Source organism: Eleutherodactylus coqui, chromosome 1 (assembly GCF_035609145.1).
Source record: "Eleutherodactylus coqui strain aEleCoq1 chromosome 1, aEleCoq1.hap1, whole genome shotgun sequence".
Lineage (NCBI taxonomy): Eukaryota > Metazoa > Chordata > Amphibia > Anura > Eleutherodactylidae > Eleutherodactylus > Eleutherodactylus coqui.
The window spans coordinates 481,556,281-481,577,722 of record NC_089837.1 but is presented as its reverse complement, the minus strand read 5'-3'; positions in this window follow the sequence as shown (position 1 = coordinate 481,577,722).

Here is a 21,442-nt window from a genome sequence, read left to right as displayed (position 1 = left end):
GGCCATTCTGTACCATCCTCTCTTAGAGGAAGGTGCAGAAACTTGAGCCGCCCAGCTGTCCCGAGAAGCCGCCCAGCTGTCCCGCCGTCCTGCCGCCCAGGTAAGTGATGGGCCGGGGGGGGGGGTCTGCCGCTGTGCCGGGGGGTCTGCCGCTCTGCCGGGGGGTCTGCCGCTCTGCCGGGGGGTCTGCCGCTGTGCCGGGGGGGGGGGCTGCCGCTCTGCCGCTGGGCCGGGGGGGGCTGCCGCTCTGCCGGGGGGTCTGCCGCTGGGCCGGGGGGGGCTTCGTCTGTTGTCAGGGGTCTAGCGCCGGTTACCTGCTGCCTGGCGGTGGGTGACTGTGTGCCGTGGTCGGCGGCTGCGGTGGGTCCGGTCAGCGGCTGCGGGGCGTCTGGTTGTCAGGGAGACACAGCTGGTAGCGTCTCGGGAGCGCGCACTTCGGGCTACAGCAAGCGACGGGAAAAAAGCCGGCGGCCATCTTGGGAAAGTTTTTATGAGTTGCTAAAACGCTGGAACTGTAAGTACAAACCAGCTAGAAAAGTCATTTACAGGGGGGCTTAGTAATGTATGCTTAATTAGGGGGACTGGGCAAAAAAAAAAATTCACTGCTTCCTCGAGACAACCCCTTTAAAGCAAAAATAGGCTCATCAGTAAGGGGTAAGGATGAGCGAGTATACTCGCTAAGGCACTACTCGTCCGAGGGGAGATCTCTCCCTCTCTCCCGCCCGCTCTCCCCCGCTCCCCGCCGCGACTCACCTGTCAGACACAGCGGTCCCCGAATCTTTATGGACGAGCAGGGAGATACTCGGCTAAGGCACATTACTCGGACGAGTAGTGCTTTAGCGAGTATACTCGCTCATCCTTAGTAAGGGGTTAAAGAAACACTCTGGATGAATGTATAGAATGTTATGCCCAATGCTGAGCCTGAGGACGAATCCTTGTGTCACGCACCGCCCCCTCGGTCCGGCACCAGACAGAACATAGTGAATGTCATTTGTACATTGTTTCTTTAAAGGGAAGCCAACCATAAACTAAGTTATAGCGCTGTGACAGGGAGCCGGGTGATGTAATGTCTATACTCACCTGCTCACTGATTCCAGCACTGTCACCCGGTGAACATCGTACGGCGTGGGAAAATCTAACTCTTTTCAGAGTCCCGTGCATGCGCTCTTCAATCACATATAGGGATGATTATTTCTCCATGTAAATGAAGCTAAATGAGCGCTGATTGGCTGGCTATATTGACGATTAGCGCTTGTTACTGTTACAGAAACTCATCCCTATACGCCGGTTGACAACAACAACTGTTACAGAAAAGGCCCATGTTGGTGTTGTTGTTAGCTGTTTAGTCGTTCACGACCCTCGGCGACCCTAAAGGCAAGTTCCCTCCATGTTTTTCGATTTTGCATGGCTTCTTTCAGTTGTGTGACACCCATGCCAGTATCAGCTCTGACAGTATCGGCCATCGTGTTCTTTGGCTCCGGGTCTTCTTTTGCCACTGATCTGTCCAAGCATTATAGATATTTCTAGCGACTCTGCTCACATTATATGGCCAAAATATGTGAGTCTAAGTCCGGTGATCTTGCCCTCCAGTGATATATCAGGTCTTATATGATTCAGGACTTCTCTTTTTAGTCTCGCCATCCAGGTCATACTCAGCAGTTTTCGCCAGCACCACAGCTCAAACGCATCAACCCTCCTTCTACCTGTATAGAACTACAATACGGGGATCTCTCCAATCATCTATTTATACCCAGGACTGCAACTGTAGCAAGGGGGCGTCCTCTATATCTAGAGGAAAGAAGGTTTCTACACAACATAGAAGGGGGTTCTTTACTGTAAGAGCAGTGAGACTATGGAACTCTCTACCTGAGGATATGGTGATGGCGAACTCACTAAAAGAGTACAAGAGGGGCCTGGACGCCTTTCTTGAGTGTTACACTATTACATGTTATAGTCACTGATTACTTCAGAAGGGTCATTGGTCCAGGGAGTATTCTGATTTCCAGATTGGATTCGCAAAGGAAGGTTTTTTCCTTAAATGGTGAAAATTGGCTTCTACCTCATTGGAGTTTTTTTGGTTTCTTCTGGATCAACATTGGGGGGTAATAAACTGAACTGGATGGACACGTCTTTTTTCGGCCAAACATACTGTGTTACTATGTTACTTTTTAATGCATTTCCACGGAGGATGAACTGGCTTCTACCTTATTGAGTTTTTTGGCCCTCCTTGGGATCAACTTTGCAGGGAAAGGGAGGGGGGGGGGGGGGGAGGGTAATAAACTGAACTAGATGGATATGTTTTTTTTTACCTAACATACTATGTTACTATGACCTTTAACATTAAGACCAACTGGATCATTTGGATTCAAACACTTTGCTGTTCGGCCATTAGTGGATATCTTTATGTTCTATCTTTTGCTCCAGAATGTAATATAGAATTGCTATGGACGTACAGCACTTAGTAGGAAAGAGGCAGAACCGTTCATGAGACAAGTGTTTAATGTGTTTTATTTTTATATATGTGACTTATGGCGCTCAGGCGTTTTATTCTATCTCTAGGCTTGTTATCAGCTCCCAGAGACAGATCCCAATACAAGTCAAAAAGACAAAGGTGATTTGGGTGCTTTAGAGGAGGACAGTTAATAGATTATGGGGGTCAGAGCTTAAAAGAATCCCAAGTTGGTAAACAAATGCCCATTGAATAAAGAGACAGAGACGAGGCGGAGAGATAAGGGACGGAATCAGGGGGTGTCGTAAAGTGAATTTTTCGTATCCTGTTCCATTCTACAGTCAGTAACACGTAATTGTCACATCGGTTGCCTTCTCTGTCTGAGGTTACTGGCAGAGCACTGAATTCCCGGGGTTGGCTTGTTTTCAGTAGCTCCAGTAACAGGAATGGCTCACAAAGTCTGTTATGTAACCTTCCCTGCTATACGTTGCCATAGAGTGTGGTCTGCAGGCTTCACATGCCTCCTTCATTCTCAGAGAACAATTGGAAAGCTGTTTGCATTCCTTCACTCTATCAGTGTAAGACCACGCCACACTACATGTCAACGCCGCCACTCAACGGACACGACTTTTCTTGCTCTGCTTCTTGTCTCTGTTTTTGAAAGCTGGAAGGGATTGATAGAAATTGCGCACTACAAAAATGACAACGTTGTATACATATACCGATATTGCAGAGCTTTAGGCCGGTCTCACACGGACGGATTTGAATTGCGTATTCCGTGATCACCGTCCGCGCGGATAATCCGTGGGCATTTAAAGGCATGTATTTTCACATTTTCCTTCACACTTACCGGTAAAAAATGCATATTTTGTGAGCAGAAAAAAAATCTCAGCATGCCCTATTTTAATGCGGATTCTACACGGATGGCCTCTATTGATGTCAATGGAGGTGAGCGACCCGCAGCCCATATGCAATTAACATGGGGTATGGCCCGCAAGAACCCGCGTCCTCACTAAGTACCCCACGGAATGGGAAAAACAAAGAAAAAAAACCCCTGTACTGCGCACGACCACTTGCGTGCTTCGTGGTCATACGCAATACAGTTACTTGCCTTATGCAGGGTCACCAGCCGGGCTCACAGCCAGAATTTGCTTCTGGCCTCTGGCATGCGGATTCTGACCCGGTCGTGTGAGCCCGGCCTTACACTCATCTTTCTCATTGCAATAACAAAAATGTACAGATTTTTACAAGGATCTGACCAGGAATCCTGGATCTTGGAGGCGATTGCTATCAGTAATCATTCATTATGTAACTAGCCTCTGGTATATATAAGTGAGCTAGTGTTACCTTGGTTAGTCATTTCTTTCTATCTCAAACACCTGGCCTCCTTTTTCCTCAGCTGGTCATGTGATCTCAGTTCTGACCAGCTCTGATTTACTTGGGGTTATGATGTCTGAAACTAGTCAATTTCACAGCCTGTGTGATGCTGTTACATGATCCCTGCCACAGAAACCATCTAGAGGGAGACACAGACACTCCTATCCACAGTTACTGATGATGCTCACACAGCTCCTGTCACACAGTTATAATAGAGGAGATCACAGCTAATCCTCCTGACTGAATAGTTACGGTCTGTAGCTTATTTAGGTGAATATAGAAGGTAAAGGTAATTAAACTATCCCCCAGCAGACAAAAATAGTATAGCCTCTAAAGGCCCATTTACATTGGACGAGTGTCGGGCAAACGATGCTCGACACTCGTCCCTGTATCCCCGCGCTCCCGTGTATCCCCACTTCATCGCTCATGTAGAAGCTCGAGAGCGCGGGGATACAGGGACGAGTGTCAGGCATCGTTTGCCCGACACTCGTCCAATGTAAATGGGCCTTAATTAATGCCTGAGGTGGTGCCTGATAAGCATCAGATAGGACCGTGGTGGTGAACCTATGTATTAGTAGTGTCCCCTATATTGGCCCCAGTAATAATATTACTACTAAGGCCACTGTGGGGTCACTATTACTACTGAGGCCACTGCGAGGGTCACTATTACTGGGGCCAATATAGGGGTCAGTATTACTACTGAGACCACTGTAGGGGACACTATTACTACTTAGGCCACTGCGGAGGACACTATTACTACTTAAGCCACTCTGGGGTACACTATCACTACTGAGACCACTGTGAAGGTTACTATTACTACTGAGGCCAATATAGGGGACACTATTACTACTGAGACCACTGTAGGAGACACTATTACTACTGAGGCCACTGTAGGAGACACTGTTACTACTTAAGCCACTGTGGGGGTCACTGTTACTACTTAAGCCACTGTGGGGATACTGTTACTACTTAAGTCACAGTGGGGGTCACTATTACTACTGGTGCCGATATAGGGGTCACTATTCCTACTGAGGCCACTGTAGGTGACACTATTACTACTGAGGCCACTCTGCACATGGTAACATACCTCAAACTGACTTAGGGTATGTTTATATGTGGTGGAAATACTGCAGAATATCCACAGCGGAAATTTCTGTGGCAAATTCTGCACTATTTCCGCATCTAAAAAATTAGACGCATATCCGCAGCTGATTTTATACTATGTAGCGCTCCCAGTCACCTACTCTGAGGGCTTCCTGATGTCAGCTCCCCGGCTTCCAGGTCCCAGCGACCTGGTCAGGTGCGGCGCCGCTGGTCAGCTGAAGCCACTACAGACCGCTGTGAACTGGAAGCTGGGGAGTGCTGACAGCAGGAAACCTTTGGAGAAGGTGAGGGGGAGCGCTGCATAGTATAATGTCAGCTGCGGGTATGGGGCTGATTTCCAGTCAAAATCTGCACCAATGGTTCTCCAGGTAGGAAAAAAAAGGGTGTTCCTCCCTGTTTGTTTCGAAGCAGCCCTGTCCTTTTTATAATGACGGAGATAAAAATCATACGTCGTGATAAGCCCCGGCCCCTGAGGTGTTGACACTATGTGATAAATAAGTGGGGTTTAGGTTGCAGTTTCCGGACTCGGTCCCCAAGAGGTTCGTCATTACTGAGATAGGAGGCTGCACTGCATGTGGTGACTGCAATACACAGAGGACACCACCAGAGTGTAACAGGACACGGATGTCCTGTTACGGATGTAAAAATGTGTTTTTGCTGGAGTGGCCCTTTAAGTTTTTACTGGCTGTAGGTTGTCAATATTTTTGCAGTTTGGCTAAAACCATGCAACCATTAAAATGAGCATCCAGTAAGCAGTAGCACCTAAAGGGCTTGTCCAGTTGTAAATGATGGTCTATGATCAGAATAGGTCGTCTATAATAGATCGATGGGGATCCATTACCAGGGATCCCCACGTTCAGCTGTTCTCTGATGCTGATGCGCTCGGGTACTGAGTAGCTTTCAGCTGGAAACGGACAGCTCTGTTCTCACTGCAGTGGCCAGGCTTAGTATTGCAGGCACTGAAATGAATGGGAACTTGGTCTGTAATATAAAGCCTGGCCACTGCAGTGGGAACAGAGCTGGCCACCTCCTGCAGTTATCAGCTCAGTGAACGAGCGCACCGGCCCATTGAACAGCTGATCAGTGGTATTCCTGGGCTATGGAACCCCACCGATCTAATACTGATGCCCTAACCTGAGGTTAAGCTATCAATAGTTTGCAACTGAACAAACCATTTAATTCATTAGGAAACCCCATGGACTTGCATAACAGTGGGGCGGGGCATTGCATTGCTGTAGTGACCTGACCGCATGGACTACAACACTACATTGGAATATAACCTTTAGCCACTTTCAAATTAGTTTATTTTGCCTCCGTATTTAGTCTGCGTCTTACTAATGTACATCTATGTATCTATTCATATGGCTTTATTTATATTGCTCAGGAACATTTTTTTTTAAGATGCAGCATGACCTATTTTTTTTATTTTTTGCCCCGGTATTGGTATTTTTTTTTCTATATTGGACAAATGTGAATCAGTATTTGTCCAGTAGAAAATAATACCAATGACAGTAAATACTGGCGACATACGGTTGTAATGGCATCTGTAACATGTCCATAATACATATCCTTATTATGGACATGTACAATATGCTTGTCTGAAACGGCCTTAGCATGTAAATTGTGATCAATCCTGGCTTCACCACCAGGGCAGAAGGTGTTTTCAGTTGACTCTCTAAGAAACAGTTGGCTTTACATGAATATATACCACTATAGTATTTATTAACAGGAGCTATATAGCTTTACTTGCAGAGAGCTCCCTCTAGTGGTGGTTGCAGGCAGGGCAAATTTTGTTATTGAACTGTGAAGGGAAACAGAGGATTTTATGCTTTATCAGAAAAAGGGAGCTCCAAGGCCTACAAAGACATACTGCTAGATTCTTCCTTGTGTTGGATAGGAGGGCTTGGCTTTCAAGTCATGCTTCATGGAATTCATTTCTGCAAGATTTTAGTTTAGTAAGATTGTAGCATTATTGTTCCAAATTTCTGTCACTTTCTGGACCCCTGTTTCCCAACTTTTTTAGCCTTTGGGCAACAATAGGAAAAAAAGTGTGGCTTATCACAATGTGCACTCGGCGACCTCTAGTGAAGACAGCGCTGGTGGCCACTTCACCATCAGCTGAGCAGCGGCGCAGCGCTCACTAGAGGCTGCCAGGTGCCTGGCGAAGGAGGCACCGAGAGCTCAAAGACTTTGGAGGTGAGAGGGAGCACAGTGTTTTTTGAAATCATCTGGGGAGGCCCAGCTGATTTTGAGTCAAAATCTGCACAGATGCTGCGTATTTTGGCTCTTTGTATGAACATTTTCAGCGTAAGTCTGACTGCACACCACTGGGTCGGATTCCGCATGCAGGAGCCCGCACAGAATCTGATCCTGTGCCCAGCTGGCATCCACACATACTTGTCTTTTCTTCTTTCCTGTACTGCGGATGGTCCGCACAGCGAGCCGTCGGACATGTGTAGTACAGCTTTTTTTTTTTAATCCCGTTTTTTCCCACGCCATCACTAGACCTAAAGGGGCTTTACAGTCAGGGATACCCCATGGTCGGAGCGGAAGCGCTGCTCCGACCCCTGTGTACTGTCTAACCCTCATAATTACAGGTGCAGCTCTCATTGAAATCAGTGGGACCCCAGCAGCTGTCATTAAGTTCAGTGACAGCTGCACCTGCAATTACAAGTGCCAGCCAGAACACAGGGGTCGGAGCAGCGCTTCCACTCCGACCATCAGGTATCTGGTAGGCGCTGCCTGGAAAACCCATTTAATGTTGGCTGAGTGATTCCCAGCCTGGAGACGCAGCACTTCAGTTGGGAATCACTGCTCTAGACACTGGAATTACAGTCTGGTTGCAAAAGTTGTTAGCAGCCTATCAATCCTGTAATAAGGCAGCGTCACTTCTATATAAATGGCACTGAAACAAATCTGTACCTATATAGTTGACCTGTTTCTGCTATCATGTGATTGAAAAGGATACTTTTGATTAGCTGTTTGGATCCACTGCTGTTGTTTGACCAGCAATTACCTTCTCACACAAGACAGTAGGATAAACTACTCAGGATACTGCTCTATAGATTTTAGGTACTAGTGTCTCTTGTCTCCACCAGAAATATGGGTGGAGACCTGCACAGTGACAGGTAGCATATTATTATATTCCACAAGACTTCTGCTCGATTCGCAACCTGATTGGTTGTTTGGGTTGGCTGATTCACAACTCCAGCAACCTGATTTGAGTTGGCTGATTCACAGTGATTGGTTGTTTGGGTTGGCTGATTCACCAAACAACCAATCAGGTTGCGAATCGAGCAGAAATCTTATGGAATATAAAAATATGCTGACAGGTAAGGCCTCGTTAACGCTCCCCGCAGCTTCCAGCTTTGTGTGCGCTCCGCTTCTGTGCTGCAGCTGACGAGGCGGTCACTGTCCTCCCCGCTGCGGTAACGCTCTAACAGCTCTGCTTTCCTACTGCTGTCGCTTTTGATTCCCACTGTGATCCTCCATGATGCTGGTGTGTATCTTTATGGTGCACACGCCGCTGCCGACACTTTCCTCTCCGCTGTAGCGGCGCTCGCCGCAACTTCTCCCCGCCGGCTAGGCAGCTTGTCCCTAGCAGATAAAAGAGAGAGGGCACATGGTGCACACCTCGCTCCCGAAACTCTCCCCTCCACTGTAGCCGCACTCGCCGCAGCTTCTCCCCACCGCCTCGTAGCTTGTCCGTGGCGGATGGAAGAGAGAGGGCACATGGTGCATTCCCCGCTGCCGACACTCCCCTCCCCGCTCTAGCGGCGTTTGCCGCAGCTTCTCCCTGCCGCCTCGGCAGCTTGTTCCTGGCGGATGGAAGAGAGAGGGCACATGGTGCACACCCTGCTCCCGACTCTCTCCTCCCTGCTGTAGTGGCGCTCACTAACTCCTCTAACTCCTGACTCCCAACTCATGTCTCCACCCATTCGTCCAGTGGAGACAAGATACACCAGTACCTAAGGGGTGCCTTTACATATTTAGCTCATCTTTTTACTTTAGCTATAGGATGCAGGAACTTTGCATAATCTCCAATAAGTGGATTTTCTCTGTCTAGGGCTAATTTCACACAGGCGAGTGCGATATTGGGCTGTGAAACCTGAGGATAGGTAATCAAAAGTGTTTGCCTGGAAAATCCTTAAACTTTATTAAAAATTATAATGCAAAAACAATTCCAATAAGGTCCGCTGCACACAATCTGGTCGCAGCCCGCAGCGGAATCCAAAGCTGTGCCCGGCCAACGACCATGCATACCTGTTATTTATCTTCTTTTACTGCATTGCAGATGTCTGTGGAGAGCTGCCATCGGACATGCACAGTACAGATTTTTTAAAAATGTTTCTTGCGAATGTCAATTGCGGACAGGCCGCGACGGTTTCTATTGACTTCAATGGAAACCATCTGTGCGAACATCGCACAAACATAGAGCATTCTGTGATTTTTTTTTTCTCTGTTCACGGAAATCACAATTCCTTGCCGTGAGTGCACAGGGAGAAGCGCTTTTCCATAGCATGCTATGAACAGTATTTGCTACGGAACCTGGAGGCGGATGCTGACTGCAAATTCCGCAATGCAAATCCGTTTGTGTACAGGCGGCTTAAATACATTTTAATACATTGTATTAACTACAGATCACAAACCGTAAAAAAAAGGGTGCATTCACACAAGCGTGTGGTGCGCATAAAACAGTGCACCTACGTACGTGCACAAACACGGGTGAATGCAGGTCCGTGCAGCATTGCTTTCAATGGAACGCAATAGGATGCCAGCAACCCCTGCAGGGATTTTTGGGGAAGGGCTTTAAATATAAGGCCTTCCCTGAAAATCCTTCCTAGAATGTGTTAAAAATAAAAAAATATATATACTCACTTCTCCTCATCTGCCGGGGCTCAGACGTGTCCAGCCAGTCTTCTCCCTGCACTGCTCTGAAGCTCTTTCAGCAGGCAGGGATTTAAAATCCCTGTCTGCTGAAAGAGCTGTACCTGATTGGCTGAGTGCTCAGCCATTAACCCTTTGCAATACAATTTTGGATTCAGGGTTTCCTAGGGGGCTTTCTCTTTCTGCCATTATACAATAGTGCCATCTGCTGGCTAGAGCCAGTACTGCGGTATGGGACATGCTAGAGAGGCCCCTGACAACAGAGCGGCCAGTAATATACAGTAAGAATACCCTGCCGGACGTCTTCCGACATCAGAGCTGTACAGCCTTCAATCAGAATGTCTTTAGACGTCAGACAGTGGATTGGAAAGGGTTAATTGAATGACAGCTTAGTGCAGCCTGTGATTGGTCACAGCACTCAGCCAATCCCAGGCAGCTGTTGGCCATTCATTGAATTCGATGGGGTTTAAAAAAATATTTTTAACTCACCCAGGGACAGTGCAGGAAATAGTGCAGGGGATAGTGCCGGGTGACGGAGCAGAAGGAGCTGCAGAGGTCTGAAATCCCGGAGCTCCGTGTCACAGTGGCGCTTGTTCGGCAGCAGGAAGGGAAGAAGCCGATTGGTAGAGGCAGGGGAAGCAGCAGCAGTTCCCGCTGGCAATCACCACCAGTCAGCGGCATGTATGGGTGGCAGTGAGGAGGAGAGAGAACTGGTAACTAGAGATGAGCGAACGTACTCGGATAGGCACTACTCGTCCGAGTAATGTGCTTTATCCGAGTACCGCTGTACTCGTGCTCAAAGATTCGGGGCGCTCCGCTGCTGACAGGTGAGTCGGAGCGGGGCAGAGCGGCCGGGAGAGAAGGAGAGAAAGATCTCCCCTCTGTTCCTCCCCGCTCTCCCCTGCAGCTCCCCGCTCCGCAGCGCGTCCCGAATCTTTGAGCACGAGCACAGCGGTACTCGGATAAGGCACATTACTCGGACGAGTAGTGCCTATCTGAGTACGTTCGCTCATCTCTACTGGTAACTGATTGCACATTTGTTCGTGAGATTGTGATTTTTTTTTTGCGCAAACAAATGGCGATACGGTGAATTTCGGCACATTCGCTTTATAACACGCAGCGATACAGTGGGGGGTGAAAGAAAAGTGCAGCTTATAAAGCAAAAAATACGGTAAATATCCCAAACAGTAAATAACAGACTTGGGGCTCATCCTCACGAGCGGATATTTGCTGCGGAATCCGTGGTTGACGTCCACATGAGCGGAGGAAAAAATGCAGCATACTCCATTTTTGTGTGACTTGAAGTCAATGGAAGTCGTCCGATCTGTGGCCAGTCTGTGATAAACATTGTGGACAGGTTGTGGATTCCGCATCATTGCCTAGCAATGGCGTGGGAAGCAAAAATGTGAAACAAAAAATCTGTGCGGCGGCGAGCCACCGGGTCCATCCGCAGTACAGATTCTCTGGCGACAGAGCGGATACGCGTGGACCCCGCTGTTGGCAGAGACAGATTCCACTGCAGGGGGCCACATGTGGTGCCTCCATACCCATAACAACCCATACGATACAGCAAACACATTGATGATAAATCTTCAACTAGCGTAAATAAAAATGATGGAACAGGTTTTTATTCTGCATTTAACTCGTAATTTTATATACAAAACGCAAACATTTATTTCGTATGCACATCCACAGTTCGGGTCCGATTTGAGTGAAATTTTGCATGATGGTTCTTCAGCACCCGGCGGCGAATACCGGCGTAATTAAAAATCGAAAACTATTAAAAATCGAAAACTCACCGGCTCCCCTGTCATTTTTGTTGCCAATAGCAACCAATCACAGCTCAGCTTTCATTTCTTATACTGCGGAGGTAAAATGAAACGACTGCCTGTTGACACGGAACGATGCGTTGTTCAGTTTTCTAAGTGCAGGGACAGCTATGTGGGGATGTCTGGAGAAGTTAAAACCTCCAGACACATTGAGATCCCTGGTGAAAGCCAGAGAGAGAGGCTGCTGAGGCAGCAACAGGAGCTGCGACGCCTGAGGTCCGGCGTGGACCAGACTGTGTCCATCATGAGTCTCACAGGGGAGGACGCCCCCTGCATGCCCTTGCTGGGTAAAGTGATGAGGACACTGCGGGTTGTGAACCCTTAAGTTGTTATATGTTTCAGTGCATATGCAGTGATAACTGTGATAAGTTTGCTGTGTGCAATAAAGCTGGCAGAAGCCATAGTGTCAAGCGGCTATCTGAAGAGTGGTGCCAACCATCTTGGGAGAGGAAGATGGCGATCCCTGAGTCAGAGTCTTCGTAATTTTACGTTGAGGAACATTTTTCTGAAATTCTTCTACAATTTTTTGACGCAGTTTTTACAGATTGGTTAACCTCTCCCCATCTTTGCTTCTGAGAGACTCTGCCTCTCTAACATGCTCTATTTATACACAATCATGTGACTTACAAAAAATAGCTAGAGGTTCAATTTTCTACTTAGTACCACTTGCATTTCCAGCCTTTTGTTACCCCTGTTCCAACGTTTGTGAGATGTGTTGCTGCCATCAATTTCAAAGGAGTTATTTTTTTTTTTAATGAAATGGAAAAATTTCTCAATTTCACCTTCTGAAATGTGTTCTATGTTCTACTGGGGATAAAATTTGGTTATATAAGATTTCCTAATCATAGCATAGAACAGAGCTATCCGTAGGGATCCTGAGCGGCATTGATGGCATATCCTGCAGACGGACAACTGGACCACCCCTTTAACTAAAGTCCCAAAAAGCTACATTGACAATTCTACTGGCAACTACTTGCAATATGAGAACACTATGATGATAATTTAGCTAAAAAACACATCAGCTGATAAATTCTACTATCACCTGTCGGGGGCGGAACTGTTGAAAAAAAATGCTCCTGCAGAAAAATGGCGCCGTATGGTACTATAAAGGTCATGTTCCCAAGTTTCAGAAATACTGAGGATTTTCCTCAGACCTCATCCACATGGTGCAAAAACATTCAGCATGAAATCCGCAACTTGTCAATTTGTGCTGCATATTTTCAGTACGGATTCCGCCTCTTCAAAGAGGAGGGGAACTTCTCACCAATTGGTGCAGATTTGGTGCAAATTCTCCACTGCAGATGGTGCACAGCCTCATGGGAAAATACCTTCAGGAAACAAATGAAGCTTAAGTGTTACAAGTTTTTTCTTCTTCAGTGAACTGAATCCGAATAATGAATAGAAACTTCCTAAACAAAGCCCTCGTCTGTAGATGCCTATGTCTGTATATCACTATGTCCGTGATGGTCCTGGGTACACAGGGACACATTTACAAACATGGTAGAAAGTTCCGCCTGTTTTCATTCTTCCTCTTCTCGCCACCTCCTATGTTTAGAGAAGGGCAACTGCAGGTCTGCTATTTCCTTACATATAATTTTGCTTCCTGCTTTTCATGATTACGGGAGGCGCACAGCGAAGCATGCTTGGGTGTAAGGAGATTTTATTCATTTAGTGGGGCGGGATGGAGCAGTCACAGTGAATGAATGAAGGATAAAATCCCAAGTCTCTTTAACTCCTTTTGGTTTGACCTAAGGAATATAGGATATATAACGAAGATCACCCCTTCATGTCAATTTAGTTGTTGATCCGGGGATTATTCAGTTTGTGAGAGTGGAGGCAGGAGGGATTTTTCCCCCATAAATGAGGAAAAATTGGCTTCTATCTCATTGTTTGTTTTTTTTTCCTCTGGATCAACATTGGAGGGTAATAGGTTGAACCAGCTGAACATGTGCCTTTTTTCGGCCTTCCATACTATGTTACCTGCTTTCTGCTATGTTTCTAACTGAAGACACGAGACTGTGACTGATCCATCGTCCAGTGGATCCAAATCATTTTCATTATTTTTGCCTCATGTTATAGTTGGCATAGTCTGGCAGAATGTGTTACACGAAAAAAAATACTTGCTTGCATCATGGAAGCCAAGGCCAAGGAGGTTGTTGAATTGGAGGCCAAGTTCAATCAACTCAGAAATGCCTTAATCCTGATTGACAGGCATAATGTTTTCAGAAATAAGAGTGCAGACGATAAATTGTAAATGTTTAAAAACATCCCAATTGCTTACTGTGAGCGGTTTATACCTTATAGGAACACAAGGGGTAGGGATGGGAAAACCAATATGGCTCAAATCAATATGCAAAAGGGACAATAACCAGTAAAATAAAGTATTTAAACTACTAAAACGAGAAGGCTATGAAGAAGCATTAAAAAACAAAAAAAAAAAATTACATTATGTACAAAGCAGATAAAAGCAGCAAAGATGGAGAAAGAGAGACTAATTGGCAAAGAGAGTAAACCTAAATGTAAACTGTTCTTCAACTATATAAATAGCAAAAAGATTAAACTGGAAAGTGTTGGCCCTTTAAAAAAAATAATGTAGGTAAAATTGAAGAGATTGATGTGGAGAAAGCAAGTCTATTAAATAGTTTTTTCTCCAGTGTATTCACTCAAGAAAATGAAATGTCAAATGAAATGCAAAGTGATAAAGTAAACTCTCTATTAAATATCACTAGTATAATCCAGAGAGAAGTACTGAGCTGCTTTAAAATGATTAAAATAGACAAACCGCCATGTTCCGATGGCATACACCCCCAGGTTCTAAGAGAATTAAGTAATGTAATAGACCGTTGTTTCTTACATTTAACCCTTTAGCGTTATATGACATAAGTTCATATCCTGGGCAGCTGATACTTGCCACAGGAAGACGTAAACGAATGTCCTGTGCATGGCACGGGATCAGAAATCTGTTCCACAGCATTAGCGCATAGCAAACGTGGTGCCAATATTCAAAATGGGTCAAAAAATAAGCCTGGAAACTATAGCTAGGTAAGTCTTACTTCTATTGTGGGTAAAATGTTTGAAAGGTTTCTAAGAGGTGCTGTCCTGGAGGACCTCAAGGAAAATGGCTGTATAACTCCGTACCAGCATGGGTTTATGAGGGGTCACTTCTATCAAACTAACCCGATCAGCTTCTATGAGGAGGTAAGTTCCAGAATGGACAGGGGAGAGTCACTAGATTTTGTATAGCTGTATTCTTCCAAAGTGTTTGATACTGTGCCGCATAAAAGGTTGGTATGTAAAATGAGAATGCTTGGTCTGGGCGAGAATGTGTGTAAGTGGGTAAGTAACTGGTCAGTGATAGAAAGCAGAGGGGGGTTATAAATGGTAATACTCTGATTGGGTTACTGTTACTACTGGGGTACCACAGAGGGCAGTATTGGAAGGGTCACTGTTACTAGTGGAGTACCACAGGGGTTAGTATTGGAATGGTCACTGTTAACAGTGAGGTACCACAGGGGGCAGTACTGGACCCTATTCTTTTTAATATATTTATTAATGACTGGTAGAAGGAATGTACAGTAAAATATCAATATTTGCAGATGATACAAAACTATGTAAAGAAATTACCACAAGAGGACAGAATGTGGTTGCAAATGGATCTGGATAAGTTGGGGGCAGAAAAGTTTCAAACGAGATTTAACACTGATAAATGTAAGGTTCTGCACATGGGCAGAGGAAATACATGTCACCAATACACACTGAATGGGAAACCACTGGGTAACACTGACGCGGAAAAAAAGGGGATTTTAGTTAACTGTAAAATTAGTTGGAGCAACCAGTGTCAGGCAGCTGCTATCAAGGCAAATAGGATGTATTGAAAAAGGTTCTGGAGTACATGATCAGAACCTTGTTCTTCCTCTTTACAAGTCACTGATCAGACCCCACATGGGATATTCTACACAGTTTTGGACACCTCAGTTAATTATGTGATCTTAGTTCTGACCAGCTCACATCTACAGCTGTTGGTTTCTGCACCAATATAGAAGAGGGTTCTTTACTGTAAGGGCAGTGAGACTGTGGAACTCTCTGCCTGAGGATGCGGTGATGGCGAACTCACTCAAAGAGTAGAAGAGGGGCCTAGATGACTTTCTCAAGTGATACAATATTACATGTTATAATTACTGATTACTTCAGAAGGGTCAGTGAGTCGAGGATTATTCTGATTGCCAGATTGAAGGCGGGAAGGAATTTTTTGTCCTCTGTAAAATTGGTTTCTACCTCCTTCATACACAATTTATTACATTATACACAATTTAGTGGGTTAGAGGCCCTACTGAATGAACCTGGAACATTTCAGTGATGCAGTGTATGTGGGGAGCCCAACTGCTCCTTCCATAAGGTAAGTCTTGATCAATTAGTGCACATGTGCTTACATCTTACATCTCCAGGCTGCTGGTATGAGTGCCAGTCAGACATTAGCAAATCGCTGCAGAGGTGTAATGCAGGTCTCAAGGTTTCTTGACTCGTGCCAAGGGCTGCCAGGCGGATGGACAAAGTTGTCAGTGCTGCACACCGCACCCTCCGTAGACAATGTAATCAGTGGCAGGAAATATATGGAGTACCCCCCCAAATCCCAGAGACTGTAGGACATAAAGGACTAGGAAACAATCACTTATGGATTTCCACTTCAGAGGAACTTCAGTGACCTAGAGACACATGTACAAATGGCAAACATGAAATAAGGAAACTTACAAAGTAAAAGTGCAACCAAATAATGTAATCAAGGGTATTGTTTTTGTAGAAGGTCGCAGGATAAAGTCACTTGACTCAGGACCTCACCTTCATATTTCCACAGTAGTATTTGATGAGGTGTTAGTGATGGAATTCTTTGGAGAAGACCTGCAGAATAGCAAGCAGCAATTTTTTTTTTGTAGATCCATATGGAAATCGGCATGGAAAATAATTTTATAAAAACACGGGTATCATATAGTAGAGACTAGAGATGAGCGAGTATACTCGCTAAAGCACATTACTCGAGCGAGTAGTGCCTTAGCCGAGTATCTCCCCGCTCGTCTCTAAAGATTTGGGGGCCAGCAGCGGCCGGGGAGAGCGGGGAGGAACGGAGGGGAGATCTCTCTCTCCCTTTCTCCCCCCCCCCCCCTGCTCCCCGCCGCAACTCACCTGTCACCCGCGCCAGCCCCAGAATCTTTAGAGACGAGCAGGGAGATAATCGGCTAAGGCACTACTCGCTCGAGTAATGTGCCTTATCGAGTATACTGGCTCATCTCTAGTAGAGACCCATAGCAAGCTTTGGTGGTCATATTACAACTTACAAAGACAATCCTTTTCCTATTAGGGTATATGGATGTCTATTGCAGAGGAAATGTTGCGGAATACATAATGAAATTACGCCCGTGTGAGCCTGTCCTAAGGAAGGTTTCATACCCGAGTTGGAACCTCCGGTCGGAGATTCGGGAGAAAATATGCCCTACTAGTGGAAACTGAATGGACCCCATTAAAGTCAATGGAGTCAGTTTGGCGCTCTTCGGTTCCATCATAAGACAAAGCCATTCGGCTGTAGGGATTCCCTTTAACTGCTACCTAAATGGAGCAGGAAACCGGAACTCCCGACTCAGGTGTGAAAACACCCTAAAATAGGTCAAATACTTCTTTCTAATGGCAGGCAGATCAAAATGTACTAAGCTCATTGGTTCAACTCACTATAGAGCTACCGGTAGAGATACAGTATCTTTCATCACACCTCCAATAATATAGCTTCCCGCAGACTAGCATAATGTAGAATAGAAGGTATATTCGAATATGCAAAAAGTCTCCTAGTAAAATGAAGCAGAAGCATACTGATTGTTTCCAGTTTCTGGTCTGGCTGTATTGCTGCAGCCTAAATTTATCCAAGTTGGAATCTCTGTTACAGGAAAAGTGAACAAACGCTGGTGCCAGTCAGTGAGGGGGATGCGGCTGGCATTTATAATTATTACAACTGGTGAACAAACGAGCGCACCCTGCCAGGAGATTTCCACCAGAGGGAGGAATAAGGCACAAGGTCTGAGAGCGAGGCAAGACATTTTTCCCATTACATAGAGTGCATGCAGCCAGGAAGGGGTGTAAGTGATGCCGAGTACAATACAGCATCACTACTGGGGATTAATCACATACTCCTTTTTCCTAAGCTGTGCCACATGACCAATTTTACTTATTTATTTTCTTCCACCCTCCAGGACACGGCAAGGTTTTTTTTTTTCATCCATACATTCCAAGCTATAGCATTTTATTGTTTTCGGCACCAAAGTTGTATGATGGATTGTTTTTAATGCCGGCCAAGTTGTAATTTTTATTGCCATCACTTTGTGGTACTTCTAAATGGACTGATTAACCTTTATTTCCATTCCTTTCCCCCCAAAAAATTAATAAACTGCAATTCTGCTACTGTTCTTTGTTTTTAGTTTTTTTCTTTACCCATGTGTGATATAAAAAAATATGCTACAAGCGCCAAGAAATGTGCCAACATGGAATGTGACTTTTGAATTGCATTACTACTAATTGGTTATGTATCTACTGTAAATGGGAGATTCTTTGCACACATTTTGATCAAATTATGGGGGCCCATCTGCTCCGGCAACTCAACATCTACAGATAGGACCCTACACTATGGATACACTAACAGTTAGGATAAAGGATACAGATCTTCAGCACAGAAATTCCGCAGCATTTACAGCACAAGCCGCATGAATGTGAGACTCACAATTCTCATCCACATGATGTGGGGGAATCAGCGTGGAATCCACAGCGGAATTGGAACATGGTGCGGATTCTAAATCCACAGCATGTCAATTTAGGCTTCAGCCTTTCAGTTTGTACTTCTCTTTAAATGACGAGGTTGAAATTCATGTGTAAGGCCGGCGGCATAGGGGCATATGTAAACGTGCAAAAATTACACGTGCAATATGCAGAGAATAGAACCCATTGATTAACATGAACGTGTTTTTAATGCATATTTCGATCGCACAAAAAAAAACCAAAAACGCAGCATGCTCTATTTTTCTGCGCATTTGTGCATCAAAGGTCCCCATAGAAGTCAATGGGGGTGCGCAAAACATAAGAAGATGCATAATATGCCGAGTTATTCCGCTGGAAAAAGAGCCCATCTGGAACTCAGACGAATTAGTCAGTCAATTAAGGAGTCTTTGTTTGCCGCACGCAAATGCATATGCCTTGCGGGGGCCAAAAGTATAGTTAAATACGCTGATGCAGGTGCAAAAATGCTGCGCTCATGTAAGAACGCGTACGCTCATGTGACGGGGCCCTTACATACAGATTTGGACTTAGAGCATAAACTAGGGTATGTTGGATCCACGCTTCTAATTAAAATCAGCCTTGGACAAACAGGTAGGAGTGCAGGTCCAGATTATAGCAAGCGACAACTCCAGATGTACAATGCAAAAAACAAGATTAGATAGGACATCCACAATGAAATCTATGCAGGTGCATACTGTGGCTGCAATACACTGAAAAGAACCAGGAATGGTGTAACTGCTACAAGCAGCAAGAAATAGTCCAGCACGGAATATGGCAATTGTGAATTGCAATACTGCCAATTTGCTATGTTTAGAAATTTGAGGTACTTAGCGCACTTCATCAAAATGGGCACCAAAGGTTTCTTATTTATACAAATACTAGCTGATATACCCGGCTTCGCCAGAGTTAATTTGGTACTGGTGTTTATCTGGTGTTCACACGGAAAATCTTATGAAGTCGTGGTTACTTTAGAGATACCGAGGAAAAACATATGTTCACTATTTTACATGGTTCTTTGCGTTACCCAGGAAACACAATGTGGAGGTAACCATGCAACGTTTCCTTTATATAAAATGACATCGGGAAGTGAGAGAATTGGATTACGTACGTAAAATTTGGACGCTAATTCTTTTTCGCTTAGAATTGAATAATCGAGTTGGGACCCATTAACTTCTGCAATTTATGACAATCAATGCTCGTGCCAAATTTCAAGTTTCTATGACACCGGGAAGTGAAAGAATTAGATTCCGTACATAAAATTTGGACACTAATCGTTTTGCGCTTAGAATTGAATAATCGAGTTGGGACCCATTAGCTTTTCCTATTTATGACATAATCAATGCCCGTGCCAAATTTCCAGTTTCTATGACATCGGGAAGTAAGAGAATTAGATTCCGTACGTAAAATTTGGACACTAATTCTTTTGCGCTTAGAATTGAACAATCGAGTTGGGACCCATTAGCTTTTCCTATTTATGATATAAATCAATGCTCGTGCCAAATTTCAAGTTTTTATGACATTGGGAAGTGAGAGAATTAGATTAAGTCCGTAAAATTTGGACGCTAATTCTTTTGAGCTTAGAATTGAATAATCGAGTTGGGACCCATTAACTTTTCCTATGTATGACATAATAATCAATGCTCATGCCAAATTTCAAGTGAGAGAATTAGATTACGTATGTAAAATTTGGACGCTAATTCTTTTACACATACAATTGAATAATCGAGTTGGGACCCAATAACTTTCCCTATTTATGACACAATCAATGCTTGTGCCAAATTTCACGTTTCTATGACACCGGAAAGTGAGAGAATTACATTCCGTACGTAAAATTTGGGCGCTAATTCTTTTGCGCTTAGAATTGAATAATCGAGTTGGGACCCTTTAACTTTTCCTATTTATGACAATCAATGCGCGTGCAAAATTTCAAATTTCTATGACATTGGGAAGTTGGAGAATTAGATTCCCTACGTAAAATTTTGACGCTAATTCTTTTGCGCTTAGAGTTGGGACCCATTAGCTTTTCCTATTTTGGACATAATCTATGCTCTTACCAAATTTCATGTTTCTACGACATCGGGAAGTTGGAAAATTAGTGGCGAGTCAGTCAGTGAGGGCTTTCGTCATATATATACACATATATATATTACACACACACACACACACACACACACACACACACACACAAATTAGGGAAAGGGACTTGTTATTTGTGTAGTGCCAACTTATTCTGCAGCACTTTCAGGCAATTTATTTATTAACCCCCAGCAAACTCTGTACTCATTTTACCGATCTCGGAAGGATGGAAGGCTGAGTTAACCTTGAGCCGGCTACCTGAAGCATGCAGGGATTAAACCTGCAATTCAAAATTCTTAAAAAATATAAATATAAAGGGGGGGGGGACTATTTCTTGGTGTACGTAGTGTGCCGTTACACAGTTTATATGTTTTGTGTAGTGCAGCCACAGTTTTCATACCTGAACCATGGATCTACCGTCTAACCTTGTTTTTTAGCTAGTTTGAACCGGTCTATTTATTACATGGATCGGTACTAGAGATGAGCGAGCACCCAAATGCTCGGGTCCGCGTTATTCGAGTCAAGCTTTTTGTAAAATTCGAGAGCTCAACTCGAGTAACGAAGCCAGCCAGCCAGCCATGTGTGGTGTCGCGGCGGGGAGGGGCCAAAAACTGGGGCGGGGTCGAACACGGTTTGATGCTCGTTCGAGTAACAAGCACCATCGAGTACGCTAATACTCGAACGACCATCAAGCTCGGCAGAGTATGTTTGCTCAACTCTAGTTGCTACAGTTACAGCAAAGCCGAATTTATATATTTTTTTCCCCTTAGATTTCAGCATTTATGTAGAATAAAAGTTGTATAGAAAAAAAACAATTTTGTGTTGCAATATTCCAAGACGTAGGGTCCCCCCCCACATTTTGGGGTGCATATAATTGTTTGACCTTGATACAATATAAAGAATAGGGCAA